Below are 8,200 nucleotides of genomic sequence, written 5' to 3'. Positions count from 1 at the left end.
CAAACAGTAAGCAGAATGAATAAGGAAACATGTCCTGGTACTGAAGAGGATAGTACTGCACTCTCAAACATTTCTGTGCTTCACCACCTCCACTGTTTGGAAAGGCTTTATTTAAGTTTACACGAGTTTTGAAGGTGTTTTTAGGTTTCTAGAGGCAGAGTGATAAGATTTGTACATTATTAATTTGAAAAAAAACTAGAAAACCTCACCAATCCTCTTTGTGACCTTGGAAAACATTCGTGGCGAGAGAAGAGAGCGTTGTGAAGGCAGTGGAACCAGACTGTTGTGATAGTGGGATGAAATGTACACTTACCGGTGAGACAGTAGCCAGTTCGACGAGACATGGATGCAATTAAGGTGAAGGGGAAAAGGGACGGGTTAACTGGTGACTTCAATACTGCTTCACCACAGTGAGGGCATAAGGCGCCTGGTAGCAAGGATGAGAGAGAGAGAGAGAGAGAGAGAGAGAGAGAGAGAGAGAGAGAGAGAGAGAGAGAGAGAGAGAGAGAGAGAGAGAGAGAGAGAGAGAGAGAGAAGAGTGACAACAGAATCAAGGACTGTTGGTCAACCAATGGTAATGTACTTATTAAAGATAAAACACAGAGTCCATCCCATTAAAGTACTGCATGACCTTGAATCTACTTACTAACAGCTAAGACTTTATACATGTAGCAGAAATTTGTTATAACCACACACTTACAGATGTTATCATGCTTATAGTTTCATTTACAATATAAATATAAGCATTTAGTATCTATTTGCTATTTCTTACATCATTATGTATACTTCTTTCCCAACTATTCTTATTTTCATGCATTTAGTATCCATTTTACTCCATATTGAAGAATCAGTGAATCTCTATATTTACCAACATCTAGATGTTGACTATATCACACTGTTGTTCTGTATTTTACAGGATGAGTCCTCAGAAAACTATGCTTACCTCTTACTAGAGAATTTATTTTACTGTTATCAAAGTTATACATAGATTGAAAAACTTATGTTATCCAAATGGCTAATCAAACTTGTTCCTTGTGTGGACACATGGATCTGCCGGATGAGATACACCACAACATCTTAGATCCAAATAACCATTTAGGTGATAAGCTGCTGACCTTTCCATTTAACAATATACCACATGATATCCTACTAAGAAATTTCTAATCCCAGCCCAGCATTACCATTAACTGACATCCTACAACTTGAAAATGTAGAACTTGACCAGCTTGACTATAACGATACAGACACCATTCTCCTTTAAGCAATATTGATCCTGATTTAAATTACCTACAATTATTAAGACAACAAAATTTTGTTAGTAATTATATTACAGAAACTCAACTCAACAATGTAGTCTTAAACAATAAAGTAAATCATAATGCATTTTCTATGTACCATATGAATATTCGAAGTGTTCCAAGACACATTCAAGAATTAAATTGCTATCTTAATAATATTGATCTCAGATTTTCTATTATAGGGTTGTCCGAAACCTGGATAAGTAACCATACCTCGGGTTTATATAATTTGGAAGGATATGATCTGGTAGAAAATACAGAATTAATCGTAATGGTGGTGAGAGTCTGTATATAAGAGATGATTTGAAATATATCGAGAGAAATGATCTTGATATAAATGATGAGCAGAGTCTGTATTTAGAACTAGATAAACAATGTAAACAACAAGAAAATGTTATAGTGGGTGTAATTTATCGCCCACCCAGAACTGACTTGGAACATTTTTCTCTCACTTGAACAGTTTGCTAGAGAAACTTGACGACCATGAAAATAAAACTGTGTATTTAATGGGTGACTTTAATCTAAATTTACTAAACGCTGATTGTCACAAACCAACAGCCGATTTTATAGAAACGCTCTTCTCTCATTATATGCCATTGATAAACAAAGCCACCAGAATTACCCAAAACTCTCTACATTGATTGATAATATATTTTGTAATGATGTGTATAATGTGACTCTCCTTAATGGAATCATATAATGATATTTCTGACCATTTTTCCAATTTTAGCCTTAACTTGACCGAGAGTGTTAATGTAGGTCAAGTTAGAGCTAAAAAGTAGGAATTTTGTCAAGCCAATATTATAAAATTTAAAATATGCTACAAGAAATTGATTGGCATGAAGTAACACTGGTAAATGACTGTCAGCCTTTTCTAAATTTTATCATATATCTAGAATGCTTTAACAAATGTTTCCCAATTACATCATTTAAAATAACTATGAAATAGAAAGCCCTGGTTAACAACTGGTTTGAAAATTCTATCAAGACTAAAATAAATTATATGTTAATTCCTCAAGAGACCCTCAGTATATAACATTAATAAGTACAAGGATTATAAAAGAAACCTGCAAAGGTTACTTAGAGCTGAAAGAAATCATTATGATAAATTATTCAAAGAAAGCACCAGCAACATTAGGAAATCATGGAAAATTCTTAAAGGCATAATAAATAGAAATAAGCCGCCAAACATCAAACCTAATAAATTTGTAGTAGATGGAGTGGAGTTAACTGAAACGAAGCCATTGCAAACACTTTTAATAACTATTTTGCTAATATTGGATCTAAGTTGAATGAAATTATTCCTCCGAGTAATAACAGTTATGAATCATATGCCAAATGATACCATGGCTTCTCTCATTTATCTCCCTCTAATGCTGATGAAATTTCAAAAGTCATTATGAACCTTCAGAATAAAAGCCCAGGCTGGGATGGCATAACCACAAAGATTCTAAAGGAGACTCGCATATATATATGCCAACCCTTATTACATATTGTAAACCTATCATTCAGGCAAGGTGTTTTTCCTAAAGAATTGAAATTAGCTAAAGTCATACCAATATACAAAGGTAAAAACTGTGAACTCATGTCTAACTATAGACCAATCTCTGTCTTATCTGCATTCTCCAAGATCTTTGAGCGACTGTATCACTGTAGATTGTATTCTTTTATTAGTAAGCATAACATCTTGTATAAATATCAGTTTGGCTTTAGAAAGGGGTATGGCACTAACTTATCATTAATTACATTAGTTGATAAAATTGTTAATGCGTTAGAAAATGGTAAATACATGTTAGGGATCTTCTTAGACTTTAGCAAAGCCTTTGATACCATTAATCATGCAATTTTGTTAAAGAAAATGTATAAAATTGGAATCAGGGGAGTTGCTCACGACTGGATTGCAAGCTACCTCACTAGTAGATCTCAATATGTTTCATATAATGATGTTAGCTCCTCTACCATTAGTGTTACCTGTGTGTACCCACAGGATCAATATTAGGCCCCCTATTGTTTCTACTGTATGTAAACGACATTGCCAATGTTTCAACCTCGCTCACCCCTATACTTTTTGCCGACGATACCAACATTTTCTTAGAGGGTAACCACATTAATGATATGATCATTAAAATAAATAGGGAAATGCTAAGAATAATGGATTGGATAAATGCAAATAAACTGTCACTAAACATAGATAAAACCAAATACATTATATTCCATACTAAGGGTAGAAAATTTTCATTAAATCATAATGTAAACCTAAACAATAAAGTAATTGAAAGGGTTAATTCCATAAAATTCTTAGGTGTTATAGTCGACTCCACATTGTCTTGGTCTGAACATACTAAATTAGTAAAAAACAAAATTGCTAAAGGTGTAGGAATACTTACAAAAGTAAAGAAACTTAGATAAATCAACACTTGTCACAATCTATAATGGTTTTATCTATCCCTATTTGTTATATGGAATTGAAGTATGGGGAACAGTTAGCAGATGTCACTTTGATACTGTCTTTAAGTTGCAAAAAAAAGCCATCAGAATTATTGCTTCTGCTAGTTACAGAGAGCACACCAAACCATTATTCTTATCTCACCAAATATTACCCTTGAAAAGATTTATGTATTTGCTATAAGTAAATTAATGTATAAATTTAGTAACAACAGTTTACCCTTAATATTTAATGATATGATTATTAGAAACACACAGGTTCATTCTCATTCAACAAGGCATAACCAAGAAATACATGTACCACAATGTAGAACAACTTTATTTCAAAATACTTTCAGATATAAAGGAGCAATTATATGGAACCATGTGTCCAAATCTATCCCTTATGATTGTAAATTATCAACTTTCAAGCATAAACTTAAGACTTTCTATTGGACAGATATAACAGTGATTCTTAGTCAAATACAATCTGGATTGTTGTTGTTATAGTTATTACTATATCTAGTATTTTTCCTTATTATCATCATTAGTATTATTCTGTATTATTGCAATTATTATTATTATTATTACTATTCTTATTACCTTTATCATTAACTTTATTATTATTATTATTATTATTATTATTATTATCACTTCTTTTGTTATTATTATATACTATTATTATTATTATTATTATTATCATTGTAATTGTTACTATTATTCACTATTATTATCATTATTATTAATTATTTATTCATTCATTAATACCAATATGTTTCTTTTCCGTTTCTTCCCCTGTCTGTTTTGAGTCTGTAGAGAGAGAGAGAGAGAGAGAGAGAGAGAGAGAGAGAGAATTTTCGCTATTTCTCTCGTTGGGGAAAAAAAAGGAAAAAATGAAAACACCATATTGCGATTAAGTTTTTATTAAATAAATTACTATCGAAAATTAAAAGAAAAGGGATAATAGCAGTAGTAGCAGTAGTAGTAGTAGTAGTAGTAGTAGTAGTAGTAGTAGTAGTAGTAGTAGTAGTAGTAGCCATCAGATGAGTATTGTAACACGTGTTCTACAAAACATTCTTAATCTAAAACTTGATTAAGTTTTTTTTCACGTAAAATTAGTGAATAAATTAGGCAATGACTGATATTTTCCTGGAAGAAGTGAAGGGAGAGGAAGGAAGAACAGAGAAAGAGAAAGAAAGAAAGAGAAGAAAGAGAGAGAGAGAGAGAGAGAGAGAGAGAGAGAGAGAGAGAGAGAGAGAGAGAGAGAGAGAGAGAGAGAGAGAGAGAGAGAGAGAGAGAGAGAGAGAGAGAGAGAGAGACGACAGATAGAGAGAAAAGAGAAAATAACAGCAATCAAACCAACGAGAAAGAGAGCGAGAACAAGAAAATAACAAGAAAATTAATAAAAAAGATGAAAATAATGAAAAAAAGGTAAAAAAAGGAAAACTGAGAAAAAGAACGAGAATGAAGAAACTAATGAACTAACTACCTGTCCTCTTTAATTACCTGTGATTCGTACATGGATAGTTACGATAGTTAGGATAGTTAGGATAGTTTACAGAGTGTCTACAGAAAGGTGGAGAGGAATACATAATAACATAGAGAGATACATAAGATACATATACAAAATTAATACATAAAATAATAAATAGAACCTTTTTAAAACTATCAAATGGGAAGGAAAAATAAGAGATGGGAAAAGGAAATGCAGGAAAGAAAGACGAAAAAAGATGAAAAGTTGAAATAGAAAGGAAATGAAGAGAGATTAACTGGTGTATTGCAGAAATCAAGTCTTTAAATTAGATCTTAGAGAGTACAAAGGGAAAACACAGGAAAATATAAGAAAAAATAGGAAAAAGAAAGAAAATAAGGTGATGAAATGATAGAAAATAAAAAAGAAATAATAAAGAATGAGTAAAGAGAGAGAGAGAGAGAGAGAGAGAGAGAGAGAGAGAGAGAGAGAGAGAGAGAGAGAGAGAGAGAGAGAGAGAGAGAGAGAGAGAGAGAGAGAGAGAGAGAGAGCAGAGAGGACAATGAGACTATTAAACACAAGTGACTAGATTTGCTTACTAGTGATAAAAGTATTGAAGACCTTACGTGGCTAGTTATTGGAGTAATTAATAGTAGACCCCCTTGTTATCTCGCCTGCCCACCATTCACCATTCACTCCGCCACACACTCGCCTCCTCCTCAAAGGTAACGCGCTAATCACTTCACCTCAATTGTCACACCAAACCAAGGACATTACATGATTAACTAACTAACTAATCACGCTTCACCTTAATTGTCACGCCAAACGAAAGGAAATTGTAAGGATAAATTATTGTAACTAACTAATTGATTTTTACTTTAGTTCTCACACGAGACGAAAAGAAAATGGATGATAAATTTATGTAACTATTTGATCACTTTTCACATTAATTGTCACACGAAATTAAAAGAAATTACAAAGATAAATTAATGCAACTAAATATTTACTCTTTACCTTAGCTCTCGCACGAAACGAAAAGAAAATGGATGATGAATTAATATACTTTTTTTTTTTTTTTTTTTTACATTACAAGGGCACTGGCCAAGGGAAAACAAAGTGTTGGAAAAAAAAAATCCCGCTGGTTGCCAGGCCCTGTTAAGAGGAAAGTAGAAAGAGAAAAAACAAAAAAATCTAAAAGGAGGGTCCAGTTAACGTAAGAGGTGTCTTGACACTCCTCTTTTGAAAGAGTTTAAGTCATAGGCAGGTGGAAATACAGACACAGGTAGAGAGTTCCAGAGTTTACCAGTGTAGGGAATGAAGGAGTGAAGATACTGGTTAACTCTTGCATTAGGAAGATGGACAGAATAGGGATGAGAAGAAGTAGAGAGTCTTGTGCAGCGAGGCCGCAGGAGGGGAAGGCATGCAGTTAGCAAGTTCAGAAGAGCAGACAGCATGAAAACAGCGGTAGAAGACAGATAAAGATGCAACATTGCGGCGGTGACTTAAAGAATCAAGACAGTCAGTTAGAGGAGAAGAGTTGATAAGACGAAAAGCTTTAGATTCCACCTTGTTTAGTAAAGCTGTGTGTGTGGATCCCCAGACATGAGAGCCATACTCCATACACGGGCGGATAAGGCCCTTGTACAGAGCAAGCAGCTGGGAGGAGAGAAAAATGGACGAAGACGCCATAGGACACCTAACTTCTTGGAAGCTGATTTAGCAAGAGTAGAGATGTGAAATTTCCAGTTTAGATTTTTAGTGAAGGATAGACCGAGTGTGTTTAATGTAGAGGAGAGGGAAGTTGAGTGTTATTGAAGAAGAGAGGATAGTTGTCTGGAAGGTTATGTCGAGTAGATAGTTGTAGAAATTGAGTTTTGAGGCATTGAACAAAACCAGGTTTCTCTGCCCCAATCAGAAACAAGTGAAAGATCAGAAGTTAGGCGTCCTATAGCATCTCGCCTTGAGTCATTTAATTGTTGTTGGGTTGGGCGTCTGTTGAACGCTGTTGAATAATGCAGGGTGGTATCATCAGCATAGGAGTGGATAGGGCATTGAGTCAGATTTAGGAGATCATTGATGAATAATAGAAAGAGAGTGGGTGATAGGACAGAACCCTGTGGAACACCACTGTTGATAGTTTTAGGGAAGAACAGTGACCGTCTACTACAGCAGCAATAGAACGATCGGAAAGGAAACTGGAGATGAAGGTACAGAGAGAAGGATAGAATCCGTAGGAGGGTAGTTTAGAAATTAAAGATTTGTGCCAGACTCTATCGAAGGCTTTCGATATGTCAAGGCCGACAGCAAAGGTTTCACCGAAGTCCCTAAAGAGGATGACCAAGATTCAGTTAGGAAAGTAAGAAGATCACCAGTAGATCTGCCTTTACGGAAACCATACTGGCAATCAGAGAGAAGGTTGTGAGCTGATAGATGCCTCATTATCTTCCTATTAAGGATAGACTCAAAGGCTTTAGAAAGGCAGGAAATCAAAGCTATAGGGCGGTAGTTAGAAGGATTGGAGTGGTCACCTTTTTAGGGACAGGTTGAATGTGAGCAAACTTCCAGCAAGAAGGATAAATAGAAGTAGAGACACAGATGAAAGAGTTTGACCAGGCAGTGAGCGAGTTCGGAAGCACAGTTTTGAGAACAACAGGAGGGACTCCATCCGGACCGTAAGCCTTCCGAGAATCAAGGCCAGAGAGGGCCAGGAAAACGTCTTTATAAAGAATTTTAATTTTAGGGATGAAGTAGTCAGAGGGTGGAGGAGTAGGAGGAATATGCCCAGAATCATCCAAAGTTGAGTTGGTAGCAAAGGTTTGAGCGAAGAGTTCAGCTTTAGAGAAAGAAGAGACAGCTGTAGAGCCATCTGGATGAAGTAAAGGAGGGAAAGACGAAGAAGTAAAGTTGTTAGAGATATTATTGGCTAGATGCCAGAAATCTCGAGAGGAGTTAGAATTGGAAAGACTTTGACATTTTCTATTGATGAAAGAGTTTTAGTAAGTTGGAG

The 8,200-nt window shown here is 34.9% G+C and overlaps 1 long non-coding RNA gene across 1 annotated transcript in view; it reads left to right on the top strand.

Annotated features, from left to right (window-relative positions):
• Positions 1–4,615: 4,615 nt before the first annotated feature.
• The window catches only part of LOC123508241, a 13,216-nt gene continuing 9,631 nt past the window's right edge, over positions 4,616–8,200 (top strand). The window contains exons 1-2 of the long non-coding RNA XR_006675888.1: positions 4,616–4,730; positions 6,454–6,457. This is a non-coding gene — a long non-coding RNA (uncharacterized LOC123508241). The remainder of the gene's footprint in view (positions 4,731–6,453; positions 6,458–8,200) is intronic.

The sequence above is a fragment of the Portunus trituberculatus genome, chromosome 3, assembly GCF_017591435.1.
Source record: "Portunus trituberculatus isolate SZX2019 chromosome 3, ASM1759143v1, whole genome shotgun sequence".
Lineage (NCBI taxonomy): Eukaryota > Metazoa > Arthropoda > Malacostraca > Decapoda > Portunidae > Portunus > Portunus trituberculatus.
Note: the sequence above shows the minus strand (reverse complement) of the source record. Positions and strands in the feature narration are given on the sequence as shown.